General features: G+C 49.5%; 14 non-coding genes across 14 annotated transcripts; all 14 read left to right on the top strand.

Annotated features, from left to right (window-relative positions):
• The first annotated feature begins 467 nt into the window (after window positions 1-467).
• On the top strand, window positions 468-658 carry LOC142680533 (U2 spliceosomal RNA). Its single transcript, XR_012853004.1, has one exon. It is a non-coding gene; the product is annotated as a U2 spliceosomal RNA (small nuclear RNA).
• Window positions 659-1,792: 1,134 nt separating this feature from the next.
• LOC142680532 (U2 spliceosomal RNA) lies at window positions 1,793-1,983 on the top strand. Its single transcript, XR_012853003.1, has one exon. It is a non-coding gene; the product is annotated as a U2 spliceosomal RNA (small nuclear RNA).
• A 1,132-nt stretch (window positions 1,984-3,115) lies between these two features.
• LOC142680531 (U2 spliceosomal RNA) lies at window positions 3,116-3,306 on the top strand. The gene has a single exon (XR_012853002.1). It is a non-coding gene; the product is annotated as a U2 spliceosomal RNA (small nuclear RNA).
• A 1,215-nt stretch (window positions 3,307-4,521) lies between these two features.
• Window positions 4,522-4,712, top strand: LOC142680852 (U2 spliceosomal RNA). Its single transcript, XR_012853265.1, has one exon. It is a non-coding gene; the product is annotated as a U2 spliceosomal RNA (small nuclear RNA).
• A 6,850-nt stretch (window positions 4,713-11,562) lies between these two features.
• Window positions 11,563-11,753, top strand: LOC142680530 (U2 spliceosomal RNA). Its single transcript, XR_012853001.1, has one exon. It is a non-coding gene; the product is annotated as a U2 spliceosomal RNA (small nuclear RNA).
• A 1,128-nt stretch (window positions 11,754-12,881) lies between these two features.
• LOC142680528 (U2 spliceosomal RNA) lies at window positions 12,882-13,072 on the top strand. The gene has a single exon (XR_012853000.1). It is a non-coding gene; the product is annotated as a U2 spliceosomal RNA (small nuclear RNA).
• A 1,118-nt stretch (window positions 13,073-14,190) lies between these two features.
• LOC142680846 (U2 spliceosomal RNA) lies at window positions 14,191-14,381 on the top strand. The gene has a single exon (XR_012853260.1). It is a non-coding gene; the product is annotated as a U2 spliceosomal RNA (small nuclear RNA).
• A 1,128-nt stretch (window positions 14,382-15,509) lies between these two features.
• LOC142680389 (U2 spliceosomal RNA) lies at window positions 15,510-15,700 on the top strand. The gene has a single exon (XR_012852887.1). It is a non-coding gene; the product is annotated as a U2 spliceosomal RNA (small nuclear RNA).
• A 1,118-nt stretch (window positions 15,701-16,818) lies between these two features.
• Window positions 16,819-17,009, top strand: LOC142680391 (U2 spliceosomal RNA). The gene has a single exon (XR_012852888.1). It is a non-coding gene; the product is annotated as a U2 spliceosomal RNA (small nuclear RNA).
• Window positions 17,010-18,124: 1,115 nt separating this feature from the next.
• LOC142680527 (U2 spliceosomal RNA) lies at window positions 18,125-18,315 on the top strand. Its single transcript, XR_012852999.1, has one exon. It is a non-coding gene; the product is annotated as a U2 spliceosomal RNA (small nuclear RNA).
• Window positions 18,316-19,433: 1,118 nt separating this feature from the next.
• LOC142680920 (U2 spliceosomal RNA) lies at window positions 19,434-19,624 on the top strand. The gene has a single exon (XR_012853319.1). It is a non-coding gene; the product is annotated as a U2 spliceosomal RNA (small nuclear RNA).
• A 1,121-nt stretch (window positions 19,625-20,745) lies between these two features.
• On the top strand, window positions 20,746-20,936 carry LOC142680526 (U2 spliceosomal RNA). Its single transcript, XR_012852998.1, has one exon. It is a non-coding gene; the product is annotated as a U2 spliceosomal RNA (small nuclear RNA).
• Window positions 20,937-22,057: 1,121 nt separating this feature from the next.
• On the top strand, window positions 22,058-22,248 carry LOC142680886 (U2 spliceosomal RNA). Its single transcript, XR_012853292.1, has one exon. It is a non-coding gene; the product is annotated as a U2 spliceosomal RNA (small nuclear RNA).
• A 1,126-nt stretch (window positions 22,249-23,374) lies between these two features.
• Window positions 23,375-23,565, top strand: LOC142680845 (U2 spliceosomal RNA). Its single transcript, XR_012853259.1, has one exon. It is a non-coding gene; the product is annotated as a U2 spliceosomal RNA (small nuclear RNA).
• Window positions 23,566-24,570: the final 1,005 nt, after the last annotated feature.

Genomic DNA, 24,570 nt, shown 5'->3' with positions numbered 1-24,570 from the left:
CCGTCCCCCTTAACTCCTCCCCGTCCCCCCTCCAACTCTCCCTCACCTAATTAACCCTTTCCCTACTAGGACGGTCATGTCGGCTTCCCTTAATCCCTGCAGGCTGCGTCCAGCCTCTTCTGGATTAAAGATGATACAAGGTGTGAAAGGAGAAGGGGTGGCAGTGGGCATGCACTTACTGCTGCTGCTGCTGCTGCCAGTGTTTGCACGGCAGGAGGGCATTTGGGCGTTGCCAGGAAGGCGTTTTTATGTCGATTCCTCCTCTTTCAGCACTGCATTGTGGTGCAAGCAAAAGAAGCAAATCCTGTCTTGCTTCCTCTCCGGCCTTTATTCTCCTCCCGCTTAGTAGCTGTGAGTGTGTGTGAGCCTGCAGGGCCCCATGGAATTGCCTAGGAGTAGGCTGAATCGCTGCAAGGGGTGAACAGCAGTATTGGGCAGGCTCGGTCAACGCGCGGCCCGTTCGGGTTATCGCTTCTCGGCCTTTTGGCTAAGATCAAGTGTAGTATCTGTTCTTATCAGTTTAATATCTGATACGTCCCCTATCTGGGGACCATATATTAAATGGATTTTTAGAACAGGGAGATGGAAATAGAGCTTGCTCTGTCCACTCCACGCATTGACCTGGTATTGCAGTATTTCCAGGACCGGTGCACCCTTTCCTTATGTGTTTACTAAAATCAGATTCCAAAAGTGCTTTTTGTGTTTGCCATTGTTTTTGTCTTTCGGATGGGATCTCCCCTTTTAATCCCATTATTTCAACACCTGTTGGACAATGCATTTGTACAGTCATGTGTGATAATGAGCTAATTTATTAAATGCAATTAATTAATACATTGCCACCTCTTGTTTTGTGTCGTCTGTGTTTCTGTGTTTCCGGCATTTCACATTGGAACAGCTCATTCACCTTCCTTGTCTTCTCTCCGCCCTCCCTCCTAGGTAGGTTAAAGAGCTGCACCTGAGCCAGCCACTGATTGATGCAGCACCATAGTCAAATAGTGGAGTGGAGTAGGGGAACAGCAAACAGCCATTAAAGCAGCCAGCCAGCCCGCCCGCCCGCCCGCCCGCCCGCCCGTCACAATGGACCTACCTGTGTACACTAGATGGATGTGATGGAATGTACTGTGGTCCCTACATTTCAAGAAGAAGTAAGAATTGCAGTTGCAACAAACCCTTGCTTGCCTACAAAGAGAGCAGCAATTTGGATTTGTTACTATGTTACCTGGAAGAATAACAAACTGTGCAAGGATGGAGGTTGTAGGAGCAAGGAGAACAAGTTGTCTGTAAAGTTGGTGGATGCCTATTTTCCATTTTGCAGTCCCTTGTCTCCCTCTTGTGGCCTCCTGGAGGCAACTAGCTGTGCAAAAAAAAGACAGCCTGGGGGCCGGCTGTTGCAGTGTTGCCCTCTCAGGCAACACTGAGTGACTGACTGAGCCGCACCGTCTTATATAAAGTTCAGACGGAACTTTGCACGTGTCATAGTGGAGACCTCAGGAGCCAGAGCCAGCTTTCTGACATCATAATGGGGCCTCAGAGATAAAAGCCTGGGCCCAGGCAGTGTTGGTCAGTGCTGCTCAGCAGGCAGCACTGGACTGGATTAAAGCTGATACAAGGTGTGAAAGGAGAAGGGGTGGCAGTGGGCATGCACTTACTGCTGCTGCTGCTGCTGCCAGTGTTTGCACGGCAGGAGGGCATTTGGGCGTTGCCAGGAAGTCGTTTTTATGTCGATTCCTCCTCTTTCAGCACTGCATTGTGGTGCAAGCAAAAGAAGCAAAACGCGCGGCACGTTCGGGTTATCGCTTCTCGGCCTTTTGGCTAAGATCAAGTGTAGTATCTGTTCTTATCAGTTTAATATCTGATACGTCCCCTATCTGGGGACCATATATTAAATGGATTTTTAGAACAGGGAGATGGAAATAGAGCTTGCTCTGTCCACTCCACGCATTGACCTGGTATTGCAGTATTTCCAGGACCGGTGCACCCTTTCCTTATGTGTTTACTAAAATCAGATTCCAAAAGTGCTTTTTGTGTTTGCCATTGTTTTTGTCTTTCGGATGGGATCTCCCCTTTTAATCCCATTATTTCAACACCTGTTGGACAATGCATTTGTACAGTCATGTGTGATAATGAGCTAATTTATTAAATGCAATTAATTAATACATTGCCACCTCTTGTTTTGTGTCGTCTGTGTTTCTGTGTTTCCGGCATTTCACATTGGAACAGCTCATTCACCTTCCTTGTCTTCTCTCCGCCCTCCCTCCTAGGTAGGTTAAAGAGCTGCACCTGAGCCAGCCACTGATTGATGCAGCACCATAGTCAAATAGTGGAGTGGAGTAGGGGAACAGCAAACAGCCATTAAAGCAGCCAGCCAGCCCGCCCGCCCGCCCGCCCGTCACAATGGACCTACCTGTGTACACTAGATGGATGTGATGGAATGTACTGTGGTCCCTACATTTCAAGAAGAAGTAAGAATTGCAGTTGCAACAAACCCTTGCTTGCCTACAAAGAGAGCAGCAATTTGGATTTGTTACTATGTTACCTGGAAGAATAACAAACTGTGCAAGGATGGAGGTTGTAGGAGCAAGGAGAACAAGTTGTCTGTAAAGTTGGTGGATGCCTATTTTCCATTTTGCAGTCCCTTGTCTCCCTCTTGTGGCCTCCTGGAGGCAACTAGCTGAGCAAAAAAAAGACAGCCTGGGGGCCGGCTGTTGCAGTGTTGCCCTCTCAGGCAACACTGAGTGACTGACTGAGCCGCACCGTCTTATATAAAGTTCAGACGGAACTTTGCACGTGTCATAGTGGAGACCTCAGGAGCCAGAGCCAGCTTTCTGACATCATAATGGGGCCTCAGAGATAAAAGCCTGGGCCCAGGCAGTGTTGGTCAGTGCTGCTCAGCAGGCAGCACTGGACTGGATTAAAGCTGATACAAGGTGTGAAAGGAGAAGGGGTGGCAGTGGGCATGCACTTACTGCTGCTGCTGCTGCTGCTGCTGCCAGTGTTTGCACGGCAGGAGGGCATTTGGGCGTTGCCAGGAAGGCGTTTTTATGTCGATTCCTCCTCTTTCAGCACTGCATTGTGGTGCAAGCAAAAGAAGCAAAACGCGCGGCACGTTCGGGTTATCGCTTCTCGGCCTTTTGGCTAAGATCAAGTGTAGTATCTGTTCTTATCAGTTTAATATCTGATACGTCCCCTATCTGGGGACCATATATTAAATGGATTTTTAGAACAGGGAGATGGAAATAGAGCTTGCTCTGTCCACTCCACGCATTGACCTGGTATTGCAGTATTTCCAGGACCGGTGCACCCTTTCCTTATGTGTTTACTAAAATCAGATTCCAAAAGTGCTTTTTGTGTTTGCCATTGTTTTTGTCTTTCGGATGGGATCTCCCCTTTTAATCCCATTATTTCAACACCTGTTGGACAATGCATTTGTACAGTCATGTGTGATAATGAGCTAATTTAGTAAATGCAATTAATTAATACATTGCCACCTCTTGTTTTGTGTCGTCTGTGTTTCTGTGTTTCCGGCATTTCACATTGGAACAGCTCATTCACCTTCCTTGTCTTCTCTCCGCCCTCCCTCCTAGGTAGGTTAAAGAGCTGCACCTGAGCCAGCCACTGATTGATGCAGCACCATAGTCAAATAGTGGAGTGGAGTAGGGGAACAGCAAACAGCCATTAAAGCAGCCAGCCCGCCCGCCCGCCCGCCCGTCACAATGGACCTACCTGTGTACACTAGATGGATGTGATGGAATGTACTGTGGTCCCTACATTTCAAGAAGAAGTAAGAATTGCAGTTGCAACAAACCCTTGCTTGCCTACAAAGAGAGCAGCAATTTGGATTTGTTACTATGTTACCTGGAAGAATAACAAACTGTGCAAGGATGGAGGTTGTAGGAGCAAGGAGAACAAGTTGTCTGTAAAGTTGGTGGATGCCTATTTTCCATTTTGCAGTCCCTTGTCTCCCTCTTGTGGCCTCCTGGAGGCAACTAGCTGTGCAAAAAAAAGACAGCCTGGGGGCCGGCTGTTGCAGTGTTGCCCTCTCAGGCAACACTGAGTGACTGACTGAGCCGCACCGTCTTATATAAAGTTCAGACGGAACTTTGCACGTGTCATAGTGGAGACCTCAGGAGCCAGAGCCAGCTTTCTGACATCATAATGGGGCCTCAGAGATAAAAGCCTGGGCCCAGGCAGTGTTGGTCAGTGCTGCTCAGCTGCTGCTGCTGCTGCTGCTGCTGCTGCTGCTCCTGCTGCCAGTGTTTGCACGGCAGGAGGGCATTTGGGCGTTGCCAGGAAGGCGTTTTTATGTCGATTCCTCCTCTTTCAGCACTGCATTGTGGTGCAAGCAAAAGAAGCAAATCCTGTCTTGCTTCCTCTCCGGCCTTTATTCACCTCCCGCTTAGTAGCTGTGAGTGTGTGTGAGCCTGCAGGGCCCCATGGAATTGCCTAGGAGTAGGCTGAATCGCTGCAAGGGGTGAACAGCAGTATTGGGCAGGCTCGGTCAACGCGCGGCCCGTTCGGGTTATCGCTTCTCGGCCTTTTGGCTAAGATCAAGTGTAGTATCTGTTCTTATCAGTTTAATATCTGATACGTCCCCTATCTGGGGACCATATATTAAATGGATTTTTAGAACAGGGAGATGGAAATAGAGCTTGCTCTGTCCACTCCACGCATTGACCTGGTATTGCAGGATTTCCAGGACCGGTGCACCCTTTCCTTATGTGTTTACTAAAATCAGATTCCAAAAGTGCTTTTTGTGTTTGCCATTGTTTTTGTCTTTCGGATGAGATCTCCCCTTTTAATCCCATTATTTCAACACCTGTTGGACAATGCATTTGTACAGTCATGTGTGATAATGAGCTAATTTATTAAATGCAATTAATTAATACATTGCCACCTCTTGTTTTGTGTCGTCTGTGTTTCTGTGTTTCCGGCATTTCACATTGGAACAGCTCATTCACCTTCCTTGTCTTCTCTCCGCCCTCCCTCCTAGGTAGGTTAAAGAGCTGCACCTGAGCCAGCCACTGATTGATGCAGCACCATAGTCAAATAGTGGAGTGGAGTAGGGGAACAGCAAACAGCCATTAAAGCAGCCAGCCCGCCCGCCCGCCCGTCACAATGGACCTACCTGTGTACACTAGATGGATGTGATGGAATGTACTGTGGTCCCTACATTTCAAGAAGAAGTAAGAATTGCAGTTGCAACAAACCCTTGCTTGCCTACAAAGAGAGCAGCAATTTGGATTTGTTACTATGTTACCTGGAAGAATAACAAACTGTGCAAGGATGGAGGTTGTAGGAGCAAGGAGAACAAGTTGTCTGTAAAGTTGGTGGATGCCTATTTTCCATTTTGCAATCCCTTGTCTCCCTCTTGTGGCCTCCTGGAGGCAACTAGCTGTGCAAAAAAAAGACAGCCTGGGGGCCGGCTGTTGCAGTGTTGCCCTCTCAGGCAACACTGAGTGACTGACTGAGCCGCACCGTCTTATATAAAGTTCAGACGGAACTTTGCACGTGTCATAGTGGAGACCTCAGGAGCCAGAGCCAGCTTTCTGACATCATAATGGGGCCTCAGAGATAAAAGCCTGGGCCCAGGCAGTGTTGGTCAGTGCTGCTCAGCAGGCAGCACTGGACTTGACCTGCCTAAGTAGAGTCGTGTGTTAACCTTATACCATACTATCCCCCCACCCCCACTTTAGTAAAGACACATGACACCGAGGTTGGATGTGAAATGGCCACAGCAGCCGTTTATTAATTTCACAGTTTTATAAAAACAATTTAAATCCGAAACATTCGGATAACTAGTTAGGAATCCACCAGAGAATTCCTCCTAATAATTCACATGACCCAACATGGGTCATAACATTAACCCGAGCAGAGGAAGTCCTTGAAGCCCCCTCAGATAGTCCTTTTTAAAGAACACACCGAATTAGCCATCTGCAAACCACCAATTACCTCCAGCCGTAAACCAGCTCGGAAGCACCGTTCACCTCTGCAGATGGCTCCAACCACTAGAAGTCCACTTCAAGGGGATAACACCCGATGAAGCCCTCAAGTGATATACCGACCACTAGAAGTCCACTTCAAGGGGATAACACCCGATGAAGCCCTCAAGTGATATACCGACCACTAGAAGTCCACTTCAAAGGGATAACACCCGATGAAGCCTTCAAGTGATATACCTTCTACCAGAAGACCACTTCAAAGGGATACCACCCGATGAAGTCTTCAACCATGTACCTTTTTTGGGGGACGCATACCCCCGATGCGACCCCCCCACCATTTTGTACTGACTGGCCTCAAGGACTCCCCCCGCCACAGCGAAACAGGCCTTGACCACCTTAAGCCTGTGAGTTCCTCCACACCACCACCGCCCTTTCTATGCCTTCTGCAATCGCCAAGCTCCAAAGATCAATGCCAACCTCGGTCAGATGAACCCCGTCACTCCTCCAGAAATTCCCCACTCCTGACTCCAAATCCCTATGCCTCACGCAAATGCCCCCGTTTTTTGCCACAAAACGGGACACCGCCCGATTAACTTTAATGCGAGCCTTATTGACTCTCTCCACAGATCTAGCTAACCGCCAATGCTTTCTTGGGACTATGTCCGACCACTCTATCACCAACTTGGGATAAGATACCCACAAACACAACATATCATGTTTGATATCCCGCACCAACTCACGAAAGGGGCGGACTCCTAAGTCATTCCCACCCACGTGCAACACTAAGACCTCCGGAACCCTATCAAGCCGAGCATATGTCTGGAATTCCGCCAACACCCTGCTCCACGACATACCTCTAAAACCCAGCCAATGCACAACCGCATCCTGTCGCGGAATGCGCAACTGGCGACCATTCGGGCGGACGTCCGCCCTCAAAGCCCCCCAGTGCACGTAAGAATGACCCATCAACCACACCAAACACCGAGGCGAATCTGAAACGGAAAAAACAATTAGGCACCACCATATAACATTTGTAAAGCGTTAACAGCAAAATTCATAACATATGGGGGCGGACATAGGACTTAACCCTGTTGGACTCCCAACGACCAATACGCCTCACCCCCTCATCATCCAACCCCCAGCGCCCCGCTTCTGTTGCTACGCCAATCCTGAAGGAATGAGATGAATATGAGCCTGCCGCGACACCAACCGCCGTCAAACATTTTTTAAATACAGCTCCAAACTGAAACCTGGACAAAAACGACCCGTCCACATGACGTAACAAAGGCAAATCTGGAGACCCCCTGTTTGGCGTAAAACCCCGCATGCACTCTACTGGGCACATAACCGACCCCGGGGCGCAACCCCTTCAAAGCCTGCGATACCAGAAATTCCTTCGATACATCCTGAAAGCCCCGCAACTTAAACCCAAACGCCACCGCAGATATGAACCGGTTCACCTTCGCCACTGAAAAACCCCGCCTCCCAGGCGTCCCCTAACCAGTACAAAAGTGCCACCAACCTGTCTCTATCCGTATTGACGTCACCCAACTCTCCTACCCACTCCTCCCACTGCCTCCAACAAGCAGCATAAGCACTCCACGTCGTGCGCGCCAAAGACCTTTGTACCAATTGTTCTACGGGACCGAGACCAGATCCCAAAGATGCTCCGGACAAGCCAAACCGAGACGTTCCGCTCCCGGTGCCAATTGCCGAAACCGGTCCCACTACGAGCGAGAAAGAGCATCAGCGATACAATTCCGTACACCCGGGACATGCACCGCCACCACCCACGCGTTCAACGACAAACATACCAACACTAAATGTCGCAACAATTGAACTACCGGAGGAGAGGACGCCGTGATGTTATTAATGGCAAGCACCACCCCCATGTTGTCGCAGTAAAAACGGACCTTCTTATCCCTGAGCCTGTCCCCCCAAATGGTAGCCGCCACCACGATGGGAAACAGCTCGAGCAGGGCCAGATTCCGCGTGAGTCCACTGGACACCCAGCTAGCCGGCCATTGACCTGCGCACCACGGACCTCCCCCGTCAGCTCCAAAACCACCCGCCCCAGCCGCATCCGTGAAAATATTCAAATCACTCGTATCCTGCGCTGGGGCCATCCATAGCGAGCGACCATTGTACTGGCCCCAGAAGTCATCCCAAACCTGAAGATCAGCACGGTGCTCCTCCTTGAGCCGCACAAAATGATGCGGCGCACGCACTCCCGCCGTTGCCGCCGCCAACCTCCTACCAAACACCCTCCCCATCGGCATAATCCGGCAGGCGAAATTCAACTTCCCCAGCAGCGACTGAAGCTCCCTCAGCGTCATTTTCTTCATTCTACAAGCCCGTCGAACCTCCAGCCTCCAAGCACCCAATTTATCCGCCGGGAGACGACACTCCATTGCCACCGAGTCTATTTCGATTCCCAAAAAACAAATCGTCGCTACCGGGCCCTCCGTTTTTCCCGGCGCCAAAGGAATCCCAAAATCCCTCGCCACCTTCTGTAGAGCATGAAGCAAATTACCGCAAACCGGCGAACCCCCCGGGCCAACGCATAACAAATCATCTAAGTAATGGATCAACGAGTCGACCCCGGATACTCCCCTCGTTACCCACTCCACGAAGCTACTCAACGCCTCGAAGTATGCGCAAGAAAGGGAACACCCCATCGGAAGGCACCGATCCACGTAAAAGGCCCCATTCCAAAAACAACACAACAGCCGTTGGCTTTCTGGATGAACCGGCAACAACCTGAACGCCGCCTCGATGTCAGTTTTTGCTAGCAGCGCCCCATGACCCGCAGCCCGCACTAACCCCACCGCCTTATCGAATGAGGTATAAACTACGGAGCACAACTCGTGATCAATCCCGTCATTTACCGACGAACCCTTGGGATACGATAAATGTTGAATCAAACGAAATTTTTCGGGCTCGCGTTTAGGGACAATACCCAACGGGGACACAACTAAATCTTTACCGGCGACTCAACAAACGGCCCCGACATGCGGCCCAACGAAACTTCTTTTTAACAACTTTTCCGACACGACTTTTGCATGCAAGTAAGCCGATTTTAAATTCCTCCGCGTAACCGGAACCTCATAAGGAGGCGGGGGAATAACAAAACCAACACGAAACCCTTCATAAAGCAACTTAGCCGCCGCCCTATCCGGATACTCATTTAGATAAGGGGCCATCTTTTCCACCCTCACCGGCGACACCCCCTTGACCAGCCGCGTGCTGGTTACCTGACCTCTTTTTTCGCAGACATTTTGCCGCCCCGTGTGCTGCACCATTACACTCGGAACACACGTGCTTGAACTTGCACGTGGCCCCGAACTTGCACTGACCTTCATTAAATTGCCAGCAAAACCCCGCCTTTCCCCCGCCGCTTTGTCCAACCTGACTAGACTGGCCTCCCTGGCCGGCGCTCCCGGGAAAGGGCTGCCTAACCGGAGCCGTAACCCGTAACCAGAGAGCAATATCCTTCTGGTCCCACCGAATCGCCGGCCGAACCGCCTTCCGCTGACGGAATTGCTCATCGTATCGCAGCCATGCTTGACCCCCATACGCCCTGTGAGCCTCCCCAATGGCATCAAAATAACAAAACAACGCCGAACAATTTTCCGGCGCCTTTTCCCCTATCACACTAGCCAATATGGCGAACGCCTGCGACCAATTAACGAACGTCTGCGGGATAAGCCTATACCGCCGCCGTTCCTCCTCGTCCTTTTTACTCTCATCCCGCTTGCTCTTATCCAAATTAAATTTAGCGAGTGGCAAGAGAGAAAAAATTTCAACCTACTCGTCCTTCCAGATCCGCTCGCGCACCTCCTGCTTTAAATGCGCCCCCAACGAACCTTCAAAACAAACGTACACCTCCCCCCGAACACGATCATCAATACGCACTCGATCGCCATCCTTTTGTGCCTCGGTCTGTACCGACACCGCGACCGCCTCTCTAACCGCCATCACGGGACGCGCCTGTACCGATCCCACGTCCCTGGGGCCTTCCCAACTACCGCAGGGGACACTTCCGTTACTACCGGCGCCGCGGCCCTGTCTAGGCGCCCCACCAGCTCCCGTAAGCAACCCACTAAGTCCGCCAAACCCGCTCCGTCGCGTCCGCCCGCGCCACTACCGGCCCCCGATGCAATACTAGCAGCCCCCCCGCCGACACCCGACATAAAAATCGCTGGATAAGACAGAGATGGAGTTATACACTCACCGGGCTGCACAGGCGCTGTGTTCCCGTCAGCCGGACCATCCTGACCTCGACGATACACGTCCAGTTCACCTTCCTCCAGCTCTTCTCTCGCTGACGACTGTCCATCCCAACGACATCTGTGGAACGGGGATGAGGACGCGCTGACCGATGGGCCGGCAACCTGCCGCCCGACCGCCGGGACCCAGACTTCCGACCGGACCTGTTGCCTCGACGTCGCTGCAGATCTAGGCGTCCGTCTAGACGATCCTGACGAAGCCTGCCCCCTGGCCGGAACATCACCAGGCGGGGCGGCCGTACCTTGTCCTCCAAATCTTCCATCTGATGGGGGAGGGGTGACAGGGAGCCCAGCCTGCGACTCCCTGCTTACCGCCGGACCCCGTCGCGGCCTGGGATTCCTGCCAGGACGCAGGGCCTGAGAAGGGGCGGTCCTCCCAGATGCCTGGCCTGCAGCGTCCGGGATCGGGCTCCCTCTGCGACGCCGTGTCCGCGGGACTGCCTCCGGACTGAGGCGCTCTGGAGGTCGGGACCGCCGAGAGGGACGGGTCGACCCGGCCTGCGTCGCCGTCACCCCCGGCAACGCTCTCTGCCTGCTCTGCGCAGGAGCGGTTGTTGCCGACTCCCCCCCCGCCGCCATAACCATGCTTGTAAGGGGGCCGGGGGAGGGGAGCCTGTCCTGTGCAACAGACCCCGAACGCCGGGCCCGACGTGGCGAAACGGCGTCCGGGATCTTAGTTATTGCAGCCACGGTCTCCTCTAGCCATCCGGGACCGTGGTGCACAGCAGCGGCCCGCAGCCGCTCTAACATTAAAGCCTCTGCCATCCTGAGAAGCACGGGCAACGGGGAGCTTACTATTTCTGTGTTACTCCTCCCGCTGCTTCCGGCTCAATGCCGAGAAACAGCGGGAAGCTCAGTAACTGCCCCCCGTCCCCCTTAACTCCTCCCCGTCCCCCCTCCAACTCTCCCTCACCTAATTAACCCTTTCCCTACTAGGACGGTCATGTCGGCTTCCCTTAATCCCTGCAGGCTGCGTCCAGCCTCTTCTGGATTAAAGATGATACAAGGTGTGAAAGGAGAAGGGGTGGCAGTGGGCATGCACTTACTGCTGCTGCTGCTGCTGCCAGTGTTTGCACGGCAGGAGGGCATTTGGGCGTTGCCAGGAAGGCGTTTTTATGTCGATTCCTCCTCTTTCAGCACTGCATTGTGGTGCAAGCAAAAGAAGCAAATCCTGTCTTGCTTCCTCTCCGGCCTTTATTCTCCTCCCGCTTAGTAGCTGTGAGTGTGTGTGAGCCTGCAGGGCCCCATGGAATTGCCTAGGAGTAGGCTGAATCGCTGCAAGGGGTGAACAGCAGTATTGGGCAGGCTCGGTCAACGCGCGGCCCGTTCGGGTTATCGCTTCTCGGCCTTTTGGCTAAGATCAAGTGTAGTATCTGTTCTTATCAGTTTAATATCTGATACGTCCCCTATCTGGGGACCATATATTAAATGGATTTTTAGAACAGGGAGATGGAAATAGAGCTTGCTCTGTCCACTCCACGCATTGACCTGGTATTGCAGTATTTCCAGGACCGGTGCACCCTTTCCTTATGTGTTTACTAAAATCAGATTCCAAAAGTGCTTTTTGTGTTTGCCATTGTTTTTGTCTTTCGGATGGGATCTCCCCTTTTAATCCCATTATTTCAACACCTGTTGGACAATGCATTTGTACAGTCATGTGTGATAATGAGCTAATTTATTAAATGCAATTAATTAATACATTGCCACCTCTTGTTTTGTGTCGTCTGTGTTTCTGTGTTTCCGGCATTTCACATTGGAACAGCTCATTCACCTTCCTTGTCTTCTCTCCGCCCTCCCTCCTAGGTAGGTTAAAGAGCTGCACCTGAGCCAGCCACTGATTGATGCAGCACCATAGTCAAATAGTGGAGTGGAGTAGGGGAACAGCAAACAGCCATTAAAGCAGCCAGCCAGCCCGCCCGCCCGCCCGCCCGCCCGCCCGTCACAATGGACCTACCTGTGTACACTAGATGGATGTGATGGAATGTACTGTGGTCCCTACATTTCAAGAAGAAGTAAGAATTGCAGTTGCAACAAACCCTTGCTTGCCTACAAAGAGAGCAGCAATTTGGATTTGTTACTATGTTACCTGGAAGAATAACAAACTGTGCAAGGATGGAGGTTGTAGGAGCAAGGAGAACAAGTTGTCTGTAAAGTTGGTGGATGCCTATTTTCCATTTTGCAGTCCCTTGTCTCCCTCTTGTGGCCTCCTGGAGGCAACTAGCTGTGCAAAAAAAAGACAGCCTGGGGGCCGGCTGTTGCAGTGTTGCCCTCTCAGGCAACACTGAGTGACTGACTGAGCCGCACCGTCTTATATAAAGTTCAGACGGAACTTTGCACGTGTCATAGTGGAGACCTCAGGAGCCAGAGCCAGCTTTCTGACATCATAATGGGGCCTCAGAGATAAAAGCCTGGGCCCAGGCAGTGTTGGTCAGTGCTGCTCAGCAGGCAGCACTGGACTGGATTAAAGCTGATACAAGGTGTGAAAGGAGAAGGGGTGGCAGTGGGCATGCACTTACTGCTGCTGCTGCCAGTGTTTGCACGGCAGGAGGGCATTTGGGCGTTGCCAGGAAGGCGTTTTTATGTCGATTCCTCCTCTTTCAGCACTGCATTGTGGTGCAAGCAAAAGAAGCAAAACGCGCGGCACGTTCGGGTTATCGCTTCTCGGCCTTTTGGCTAAGATCAAGTGTAGTATCTGTTCTTATCAGTTTAATATCTGATACGTCCCCTATCTGGGGACCATATATTAAATGGATTTTTAGAACAGGGAGATGGAAATAGAGCTTGCTCTGTCCACTCCACGCATTGACCTGGTATTGCAGTATTTCCAGGACCGGTGCACCCTTTCCTTATGTGTTTACTAAAATCAGATTCCAAAAGTGCTTTTTGTGTTTGCCATTGTTTTTGTCTTTCGGATGGGATCTCCCCTTTTAATCCCATTATTTCAACACCTGTTGGACAATGCATTTGTACAGTCATGTGTGATAATGAGCTAATTTATTAAATGCAATTAATTAATACATTGCCACCTCTTGTTTTGTGGCGTCTGTGTTTCTGTGTTTCCGGTATTTCACATTGGAACAGCTCATTCACCTTCCTTGTCTTCTCTCCGCCCTCCCTCCTAGGTAGGTTAAAGAGCTGCACCTGAGCCAGCCACTGATTGATGCAGCACCATAGTCAAATAGTGGAGTGGAGTAGGGGAACAGCAAACAGCCATTAAAGCAGCCAGCCCGCCCGCCCGCCCGTCACAATGGACCTACCTGTGTACACTAGATGGATGTGATGGAATGTACTGTGGTCCCTACATTTCAAGAAGAAGTAAGAATTGCAGTTGCAACAAACCCTTGCTTGCCTACAAAGAGAGCAGCAATTTGGATTTGTTACTATGTTACCTGGAAGAATAACAAACTGTGCAAGGATGGAGGTTGTAGGAGCAAGGAGAACAAGTTGTCTGTAAAGTTGGTGGATGCCTATTTTCCATTTTGCAGTCCCTTGTCTCCCTCTTGTGGCCTCCTGGAGGCAACTAGCTGTGCAAAAAAAAGACAGCCTGGGGGCCGGCTGTTGCAGTGTTGCCCTCTCAGGCAACACTGAGTGACTGACTGAGCCGCACCGTCTTATATAAAGTTCAGACGGAACTTTGCACGTGTCATAGTGGAGACCTCAGGAGCCAGAGCCAGCTTTCTGACATCATAATGGGGCCTCAGAGATAAAAGCCTGGGCCCAGGCAGTGTTGGTCAGTGCTGCTCAGCAGGCAGCACTGGACTGGATTAAAGCTGATACAAGGTGTGAAAGGAGAAGGGGTGGCAGTGGGCATGCACTTACTGCTGCTGCTGCTGCTGCCAGTGTTTGCACGGCAGGAGGGCATTTGGGCGTTGCCAGGAAGGCGTTTTTATGTCGATTCCTCCTCTTTCAGCACTGCATTGTGGTGCAAGCAAAAGAAGCAAAACGCGCGGCACGTTCGGGTTATCGCTTCTCGGCCTTTTGGCTAAGATCAAGTGTAGTATCTGTTCTTATCAGTTTAATATCTGATACGTCTCCTATCTGGGGACCATATATTAAATGGATTTTTAGAACAGGGAGATGGAAATAGAGCTTGCTCTGTCCACTCCACGCATTGACCTGGTATTGCAGTATTTCCAGGACCGGTGCACCCTTTCCTTATGTGTTTACTAAAATCAGATTCCAAAAGTGCTTTTTGTGTTTGCCATTGTTTTTGTCTTTCGGATGGGATCTCCCCTTTTAATCCCATTATTTCAACACCTGTTGGACAATGCATTTGTACAGTCATGTGTGATAATGAGTTAATTTATTAAATGCAATTATTTAATACATTGCCACCTCTTGTTTTGTGTCGTCTGTGTTTCTGTGTTTCCGGCATTTCACATTGGAACAGCTCATTCACCTTCCTTGTCTTCTCTCCGCCCTCCCTCCTAGGTAGGTTAAAGAGCTGCACCTGAGCCAGCCACTGATTGATGCAGCACCATAGTCAAATAGTGGAGTGGAGTAGGGGAACAGCAAACAGCCATTAAAGCAGCCAGCCAGCCCGCCCGCCCGCCCGCCCGCCCGCCCGTCACAATGGACCTACCTGTGTACACTAGATGGATGTGATGGAATGTACTGTGGTCCCTACATTTCAAGAAGAAGTAAGAATTGCAGTTGCAACAAACCCTTGCTTGCCTACAAAGAGAGCAGCAATTTGGATTTGTTACTATGTTACCTGGAAGAATAACAAACTGTGCAAGGATGGAGGTTGTAGGAGCAAGGAGAACAAGTTGTCTGTAAAGTTGGTGGATGCCTATTTTCCATTTTGCAGTCCCTTGTCTCCCTCTTGTGGCCTCCTGGAGGCAACTAGCTGTGCAAAAAAAAGACAGCCTGGGGGCCGGCTGTTGCAGTGTTGCCCTCTCAGGCAACACTGAGTGACTGACTGAGCCGCACCGTCTTATATAAAGTTCAGACGGAACTTTGCACGTGTCATAGTGGAGACCTCAGGAGCCAGAGCCAGCTTTCTGACATCATAATGGGGCCTCAGAGATAAAAGCCTGGGCCCAGGCAGTGTTGGTCAGTGCTGCTCAGCAGGCAGCACTGGACTGGATTAAAGCTGATACAAGGTGTGAAAGGAGAAGGGGTGGCAGTGGGCATGCACTTACTGCTGCTGCTGCCAGTGTTTGCACGGCAGGAGGGCATTTGGGCGTTGCCAGGAAGGCGTTTTTATGTCGATTCCTCCTCTTTCAGCACTGCATTGTGGTGCAAGCAAAAGAAGCAAAACGCGCGGCACGTTCGGGTTATCGCTTCTCGGCCTTTTGGCTAAGATCAAGTGTAGTATCTGTTCTTATCAGTTTAATATCTGATACGTCCCCTATCTGGGGACCATATATTAAATTGATTTTTAGAACAGGGAGATGGAAATAGAGCTTGCTCTGTCCACTCCACGCATTGACCTGGTATTGCAGTATTTCCAGGACCGGTGCACCCTTTCCTTATGTGTTTACTAAAATCAGATTCCAAAAGTGCTTTTTGTGTTTGCCATTGTTTTTGTCTTTCGGATGGGATCTCCCCTTTTAATCCCATTATTTCAACACCTGTTGGACAATGCATTTGTACAGTCATGTGTGATAATGAGCTAATTTATTAAATGCAATTAATTAATACATTGCCACCTCTTGTTTTGTGTCGTCTGTGTTTCTGTGTTTCCGGCATTTCACATTGGAACAGCTCATTCACCTTCCTTGTCTTCTCTCCGCCCTCCCTCCTAGGTAGGTTAAAGAGCTGCACCTGAGCCAGCCACTGATTGATGCAGCACCATAGTCAAATAGTGGAGTGGAGTAGGGGAACAGCAAACAGCCATTAAAGCAGCCAGCCAGGCCGCCCGCCCGTCACAATGGACCTACCTGTGTACACTAGATGGATGTGATGGAATGTACTGTGGTCCCTACATTTCAAGAAGAAGTAAGAATTGCAGTTGCAACAAACCCTTGCTTGCCTACAAAGAGAGCAGCAATTTGGATTTGTTACTATGTTACCTGGAAGAATAACAAACTGTGCAAGGATGGAGGTTGTAGGAGCAAGGAGAACAAGTTGTCTGTAAAGTTGGTGGATGCCTATTTTCCATTTTGCAGTCCCTTGTCTCCCTCTTGTGGCCTCCTGGAGGCAACTAGCTGTGCAAAAAAAAGACAGCCTGGGGGCCGGCTGTTGCAGTGTTGCCCTCTCAGGCAACACTGAGTGACTGACTGAGCCGCACCGTCTTATATAAAGTTCAGACGGAACTTTGCACGTGTCATAGTGGAGACCTCAGGAGCCAGAGCCAGCTTTCTGACACCATAATGGGGCCTCAGAGATAAAAGCCTGGGCCCAGGCAGTGTTGGTCAGTGCTGCTCAGCAGGCAGCACTGGACTGGATTAAAGCTGATACAAGGTGTGAAAGGAGAAGGGGTGGCAGTGGGCATGCACTTACTGCTGCTGCTGCTGCTGCCAGTGTTTGCACGGCAGGAGGGCATTTGGGCGTTGCCAGGAAGGCGTTTTTATGTCGATTCCTCCTCTTTCAGCACTGCATTGTGGTGCAAGCAAAAGAAGCAAAACGCGCGGCACGTTCGGGTTATCGCTTCTCGGCCTTTTGGCTAAGATCAAGTGTAGTATCTGTTCTTATCAGTTTAATATCTGATACGTCCCCTATCTGGGGACTATATATTAAATGGATTTTTAGAACAGGGAGATGGAAATAGAGCTTGCTCTGTCCACTCCACGCATTGACCTGGTATTGCAGTATTTCCAGGACCGGTGCACCCTTTCCTTATGTGTTTACTAAAATCAGATTCCAAAAGTGCTTTTTGTGTTTGCCATTGTTTTTGTCTTTCGGATGGGATCTCCCCTTTTAATCCCATTATTTCAACACCTGTTGGACAATGCATTTGTACAGTCATGTGTGATAATGAGCTAATTTATTAAATGCAATTAATTAATACATTGCCACCTCTTGTTTTGTGTCGTCTGTGTTTCTGTGTTTCCGGCATTTCACATTGGAACAGCTAATTCACCTTCCTTGTCTTCTCTCCGCCCTCCCTCCTAGGTAGGTTAAAGAGCTGCACCTGAGCCAGCCACTGATTGATGCAGCACCATAATCAAATAGTGGAGTGGAGTAGGGGAACAGCAAACAGCCATTAAAGCAGCCAGCCAGCCCGCCCGCCCGTCACAATGGACCTACCTGTGTACACTAGATGGATGTGATGGAATGTACTGTGGTCCCTACATTTCAAGAAGAAGTAAGAATTGCAGTTGCAACAAACCCTTGCTTTCCTACAAAGAGAGCAGCAATTTGGATTTGTTACTATGTTACCTGGAAGAATAACAAACTGTGCAAGGATGGAGGTTGTAGGAGCAAGGAGAACAAGTTGTCTGTAAAGTTGGTGGATGCCTATTTTCCATTTTGCAGTCCCTTGTCTCCCTCTTGTGGCCTCCTGGAGGCAACTAGCTGTGCAAAAAAAAGACAGCCTGGGGGCCGGCTGTTGCAGTGTTGCCCTCTCAGGCAACACTGAGTGACTGACTGAGCCGCACCGTCTTATATAAAGTTCAGACGGAACTTTGCACGTGTCATAGTGGAGACCTCAGGAGCCAGAGCCAGCTTTCTGACATCATAATGGGGCCTCAGAGATAAAAGCCTGGGCCCAGGCAGTGTTGGTCAGTGCTGCTCAGCAGGCAGCACTGGACTGGATTAAAGCTGATACAAGGTGTGAAAGGAGAAGGGGTGGCAGTGGGCATGCACTTACTGCTGCTGCTGCTGCCAGTGTGTGCACGGCAGGAGGGCATTTGGGCGTTGCCAGGAAGGCGTTTTTATGTCGATTCCTCCTCTTTCAGCACTGCATTGTGGTGCAAGCAAAAGAAGCAAAACGCGCGGCACGTTCGGGTTATCGCTTCTCGGCCTTTTGGCTAAGATCAAGTGTAGTATCTGTTCTTATCAGTTTAATATCTGATACGTCCCCTATCTGGGGACCATATATTAAATGGATTTTTAGAACAGGGAGATGGAAATAGAGCTTGCTCTGTCCACTCCACGCATTGACCTGGTATTGCAGTATTTCCAGGACCGGTGCACCCTTTCCTTATGTGTTTACTAAAATCAGATTCCAAAAGTGCTTTTTGTGTTTGCCATTGTTTTTGTCTTTCGGATGGGATCTCCCCTTTTAATCCCATTATTTCAACACCTGTTGGACAATGCATTTGTACAGTCATGTGTGATAATGAGCTAATTTATTAAATGCAATTAATTAATACATTGCCACCTCTTGTTTTGTGTCGTCTGTGTTTCTGTGTTTCCGGCATTTCACATTGGAACAGCTCATTCACCTTCCTTGTCTTCTCTCCGCCCTCCCTCCTAGGTAGGTTAAAGAGCTGCACCTGAGCCAGCCACTGATTGATGCAGCACCATAGTCAAATAGTGGAGTGGAGTAGGGGAACAGCAAACAGCCATTAAAGCAGCCAGCCCGCCCGCCCGCCCGTCACAATGGACCTACCTGTGTACACTAGATGGATGTGATGGAATGTACTGTGGTCCCTACATTTCAAGAAGAAGTAAGAATTGCAGTTGCAACAAACCCTTGCTTGCCTACAAAGAGAGCAGCAATTTGGATTTGTTACTATGTTACCTGGAAGAATAACAAACTGTGCAAGGATGGAGGTTGTAGGAGCAAGGAGAACAAGTTGTCTGTAAAGTTGGTGGATGCCTATTTTCCATTTTGCAGTCCCTTGTCTCCCTCTTGTGGCCTCCTGGAGGCAACTAGCTGTGCAAAAAAAAGACAGCCTGGGGGCCGGCTGTTGCAGTGTTGCCCTCTCAGGCAACACTGAGTGACTGACTGAGCCGCACCGTCTTATATAAAGTTCAGACGGAACTTTGCACGTGTCATAGTGGAGACCTCAGGAGCCAGAGCCAGCTTTCTGACATCATAATGGGGCCTCAGAGATAAAAGCCTGGGCCCAGGCAGTGTTGGTCAGTGCTGCTCAGCAGGCAGCACTGGACTGGATTAAAGCTGATACAAGGTGTGAAAGGAGAAGGGGTGGCAGTGGGCATGCACTTACTGCTGCTGCTGCTGCTGCCAGTGTTTGCACGGCAGGAGGGCATTTGGGCGTTGCCAGGAAGGCGTTTTTATGTCGATTCCTCCTCTTTCAGCACTGCATTGTGGTGCAAGCAAAAGAAGCAAAACGCGCGGCACGTTCGGGTTATCGCTTCTCGGCCTTTTGGCTAAGATCAAGTGTAGTATCTGTTCTTATCAGTTTAATATCTGATACGTCCCCTATCTGTGGACTATATATTAAATGGATTTTTAGAACAGGGAGATGGAAATAGAGCTTGCTCTGTCCACTCCACGCATTGACATGGTATTGCAGTATTTCCAGGACCGGTGCACCCTTTCCTTATGTGTTTACTAAAATCAGATTCCAAAAGTGCTTTTTGTGTTTGCCATTGTTTTTGTCTTTCGGATGGGATCTCCCCTTTTAATCCCATTATTTCAACACCTGTTGGACAATGCATTTGTACAGTCATGTGTGATAATGAGCTAATTTATTAAATGCAATTAATTAATACATTGCCACCTCTTGTTTTGTGTCGTCTGTGTTTCTGTGTTTCCGGCATTTCACATTGGAACAGCTCATTCACCTTCCTTGTCTTCTCTCCGCCCTCCCTCCTAGGTAGGTTAAAGAGCTGCACCTGAGCCAGCCACTGATTGATGCAGCACCATAGTCAAATAGTGGAGTGGAGTAGGGGAACAGCAAACAGCCATTAAAGCAGCCAGCCAGCCCGCCCGCCCGTCACAATGGACCTACCTGTGTACACTAGATGGATGTGATGGAATGTACTGTGGTCCCTACATTTCAAGAAGAAGTAAGAATTGCAGTTGCAACAAACCCTTGCTTTCCTACAAAGAGAGCAGCAATTTGGATTTGTTACTATGTTACCTGGAAGAATAACAAACTGTGCAAGGATGGAGGTTGTAGGAGCAAGGAGAACAAGTTGTCTGTAAAGTTGGTGGATGCCTATTTTCCATTTTGCAGTCCCTTGTCTCCCTCTTGTGGCCTCCTGGAGGCAACTAGCTGTGCAAAAAAAAGACAGCCTGGGGGCCGGCTGTTGCAGTGTCGCCCTCTCAGGCAACACTGAGTGACTGACTGAGCCGCACCGTCTTATATAAAGTTCAGACGGAACTTTGCACGTGTCATAGTGGAGACCTCAGGAGCCAGAGCCAGCTTTCTGACATCATAATGGGGCCTCAGAGATAAAAGCCTGGGCCCAGGCAGTGTTGGTCAGTGCTGCTCAGCAGGCAGCACTGGACTGGATTAAAGCTGATACAAGGTGTGAAAGGAGAAGGGGTGGCAGTGGGCATGCACTTACTGCTGCTGCTGCTGCTGCTGCCAGGGTGTGCACGGCAGGAGGGCATTTGGGCGTTGCCAGGAAGGCGTTTTTATGTCGATTCCTCCTCTTTCAGCACTGCATTGTGGTGCAAGCAAAAGAAGCAAAACGCGCGGCACGTTCGGGTTATCGCTTCTCGGCCTTTTGGCTAAGATCAAGTGTAGTATCTGTTCTTATCAGTTTAATATCTGATACGTCCCCTATCTGGGGACCATATATTAAATGGATTTTTAGAACAGGGAGATGGAAATAGAGCTTGCTCTGTCCACTCCACGCATTGACCTGGTATTGCAGTATTTCCAGGACCGGTGCACCCTTTCCTTATGTGTTTACTAAAATCAGATTCCAAAAGTGCTTTTTGTGTTTGCCATTGTTTTTGTCTTTCGGATGGGATCTCCCCTTTTAATCCCATTATTTCAACACCTGTTGGACAATGCATTTGTACAGTCATGTGTGATAATGAGCTAATTTATTAAATGCAATTAATTAATACATTGTCACCTCTTGTTTTGTGTCGTCTGTGTTTCTGTGTTTCCGGCATTTCACATTGGAATAGCTCATTCACCTTCCTTGTCTTCTCTCCGCCCTCCCTCCTAGGTAGGTTAAAGAGCTGCAACTGAGCCAGCCACTGATTGATGCAGCACCATAGTCAAATAGTGGAGTGGAGTAGGGGAACAGCAAACAGCCATTAAAGCAGCCAGCCCGCCCGCCCGCCCGTCACAATGGACCTACCTGTGTACACTAGATGGATGTGATGGAATGTACTGTGGTCCCTACATTTCAAGAAGAAGTAAGAATTGCAGTTGCAACAAACCCTTGCTTTCCTACAAAGAGAGCAGCAATTTGGATTTGTTACTATGTTACCTGGAAGAATAACAAACTGTGCAAGGATGGAGGTTGTAGGAGCAAGGAGAACAAGTTGTCTGTAAAGTTGGTGGATGCCTATTTTCCATTTTGCAGTCCCTTGTCTCCCTCTTGTGGCCTCCTGGAGGCAACTAGCTGTGCAAAAAAAAGACAGCCTGGGGGCCGGCTGTTGCAGTGTCGCCCTCTCAGGCAACACTGAGTGACTGACTGAGCCGCACCGTCTTATATAAAGTTCAGACGGAACTTTGCACGTGTCATAGTGGAGACCTCAGGAGCCAGAGCCAGCTTTCTGACATCATAATGGGGCCTCAGAGATAAAAGCCTGGGCCCAGGCAGTGTTGGTCAGTGCTGCTCAGCAGGCAGCACTGGACTGGATTAAAGCTGATACAAGGTGTGAAAGGAGAAGGGGTGGCAGTGGGCATGCACTTACTGCTGCTGCTGCTGCTGCTGCCAGTGTTTGCACGGCAGGAGGGCATTTGGGCGTTGCCAGGAAGGCGTTTTTATGTCGATTCCTCCTCTTTCAGCACTGCATTGTGGTGCAAGCAAAAGAAGCAAAACGCGCGGCACGTTCGGGTTATCGCTTCTCGGCCTTTTGGCTAAGATCAAGTGTAGTATCTGTTCTTATCAGTTTAATATCTGATACGTCCCCTATCTGGGGACCATATATTAAATGGATTTTTAGAACAGGGAGATGGAAATAGAGCTTGCTCTGTCCACTCCACGCATTGACCTGGTATTGCAGTATTTACAGGACCGGTGCACCCTTTCCTTATGTGTTTACTAAAATCAGATTCCAAAAGTGCTTTTTGTGTTTGCCATTGTTTTTGTCTTTCGGATGGGATCTCCCCTTTTAATCCCATTATTTCAACACCTGTTGGACAATGCATTTGTACAGTCATGTGTGATAATGAGCTAATTTATTAAATGCAATTAATTAATACATTGCCACCTCTTGTTTTGTGTCGTCTGTGTTTCTGTGTTTCCGGCATTTCACATTGGAACAGCTCATTCACCTTCCTTGTCTTCTCTCCGCCCTCCCTCCTAGGTATGTTAAAGAGCTGCACCTGAGCCAGCCACTGATTGATGCAGCACCATAGTCAAATAGTGGAGTGGAGTAGGGGAACAACAAACAGCCATTAAAGCAGCCAGCCCGCCCGCCCGCCCGCCCGCCCGTCACAATGGACCTACCTGTGTACACTAGATGGATGTGATGGAATGTACTGTGGTCCCTACATTTCAAGAAGAAGTAAGAATTGCAGTTGCAACAAACCCTTGCTTGCCTACAAAGAGAGCAGCAATTTGGATTTGTTACTATGTTACCTGGAAGAATAACAAACTGTGCAAGGATGGAGGTTGTAGGAGCAAGGAGAACAAGTTGTCTGTAAAGTTGGTGGATGCCTATTTTCCATTTTGCAGTCCCTTGTCTCCCTCTTGTGGCCTCCTGGAGGCAACTAGCTGTGCAAAAAAAAGACAGCCTGGGGGCCGGCTGTTGCAGTGTTGCCCTCTCAGGCAACACTGAGTGACTGACTGAGCCGCACCGTCTTATATAAAGTTCAGACGGAACTTTGCACGTGTCATAGTGGAGACCTCAGGAGCCAGAGCCAGCTTTCTGACATCATAATGGGGCCTCAGAGATAAAAGCCTGGGCCCAGGCAGTGTTGGTCAGTGCTGCTCAGCAGGCAGCACTGGACTGGATTAAAGCTGATTCAAGGTGTGAAAGGAGAAGGGGTGGCAGTGGGCATGCACCTACTGCTGCTGCTGCTGCTGCCAGTGTTTGCACGGCAGGAGGGCATTTGGGCGTTGCCAGGAAGGCGTTTTTATGTCGATTCCTCCTCTTTCAGCACTGCATTGTGGTGCAAGCAAAAGAAGCAAAACGCGCGGCACGTTCGGGTTATCGCTTCTCGGCCTTTTGGCTAAGATCAAGTGTAGTATCTGTTCTTATCAGTTTAATATCTGATACGTCTCCTATCTGGGGACCATATATTAAATGGATTTTTAGAACAGGGAGATGGAAATAGAGCTTGCTCTGTCCACTCCACGCATTGACCTGGTATTGCAGTATTTCCAGGACCGGTGCACCCTTTCCTTATGTGTTTACTAAAATCAGATTCCAAAAGTGCTTTTTGTGTTTGCCATTGTTTTTGTCTTTCGGATGGGATCTCCCCTTTTAATCCCATTATTTCAACACCTGTTGGACAATGCATTTGTACAGTCATGTGTGATAATGAGCTAATTTATTAAATGCAATTAATTAATACATTGCCACCTCTTGTTTTGTGTCGTCTGTGTTTCTGTGTTTCCGGCATTTCACATTGGAACAGCTCATTCACCTTCCTTGTCTTCTCTCCGCCCTCCCTCCTAGGTAGGTTAAAGAGCTGCACCTGAGCCAGCCACTGATTGATGCAGCACCATAGTCAAATAGTGGAGTGGAGTAGGGGAACAGCAAACAGCCATTAAAGCAGCCAGCCAGCCCGCCCGCCCGCCCGCCCGCCCGCCCGTCACAATGGACCTACCTGTGTACACTAGATGGATGTGATGGAATGTACTGTGGTCCCTACATTTCAAGAAGAAGTAAGAATTGCAGTTGCAACAAACCCTTGCTTGCCTACAAAGAGAGCAGCAATTTGGATTTGTTACTATGTTACCTGGAAGAATAACAAACTGTGCAAGGATGGAGGTTGTAGGAGCAAGGAGAACAAGTTGTCTGTAAAGTTGGTGGATGCCTATTTTCCATTTTGCAGTCCCTTGTCTCCCTCTTGTGGCCTCCTGGAGGCAACTAGCTGTGCAAAAAAAAGACAGCCTGGGGGCCGGCTGTTGCAGTGTTGCCCTCTCATGACCTGCCTAGGTAGAGTCGTGTGTTAACCTTAAACCATACTATCCCCCATCCCCATTTAGTAACGACACATGACACCGAGGTTGGATGTGAAATGGCCACAGCAGCCGTTTATTAATTTCACAGTTTTATAAAAACAATTTAAATCCGAAACATTCGGATAACTAGTTAGGAATCCACCAGAGAATTCCTCCTAATAATTCACATGACCCAACATGGGTCATAACATTAACCCGAGCAGAGGAAGTCCTTGAAG

The sequence above is a fragment of the Rhinoderma darwinii genome, assembly GCF_050947455.1.
Source record: "Rhinoderma darwinii isolate aRhiDar2 chromosome 2 unlocalized genomic scaffold, aRhiDar2.hap1 SUPER_2_unloc_56, whole genome shotgun sequence".
Taxonomy (NCBI): domain Eukaryota; kingdom Metazoa; phylum Chordata; class Amphibia; order Anura; family Rhinodermatidae; genus Rhinoderma; species Rhinoderma darwinii.
Note: the sequence above shows the minus strand (reverse complement) of the source record. Positions and strands in the feature narration are given on the sequence as shown.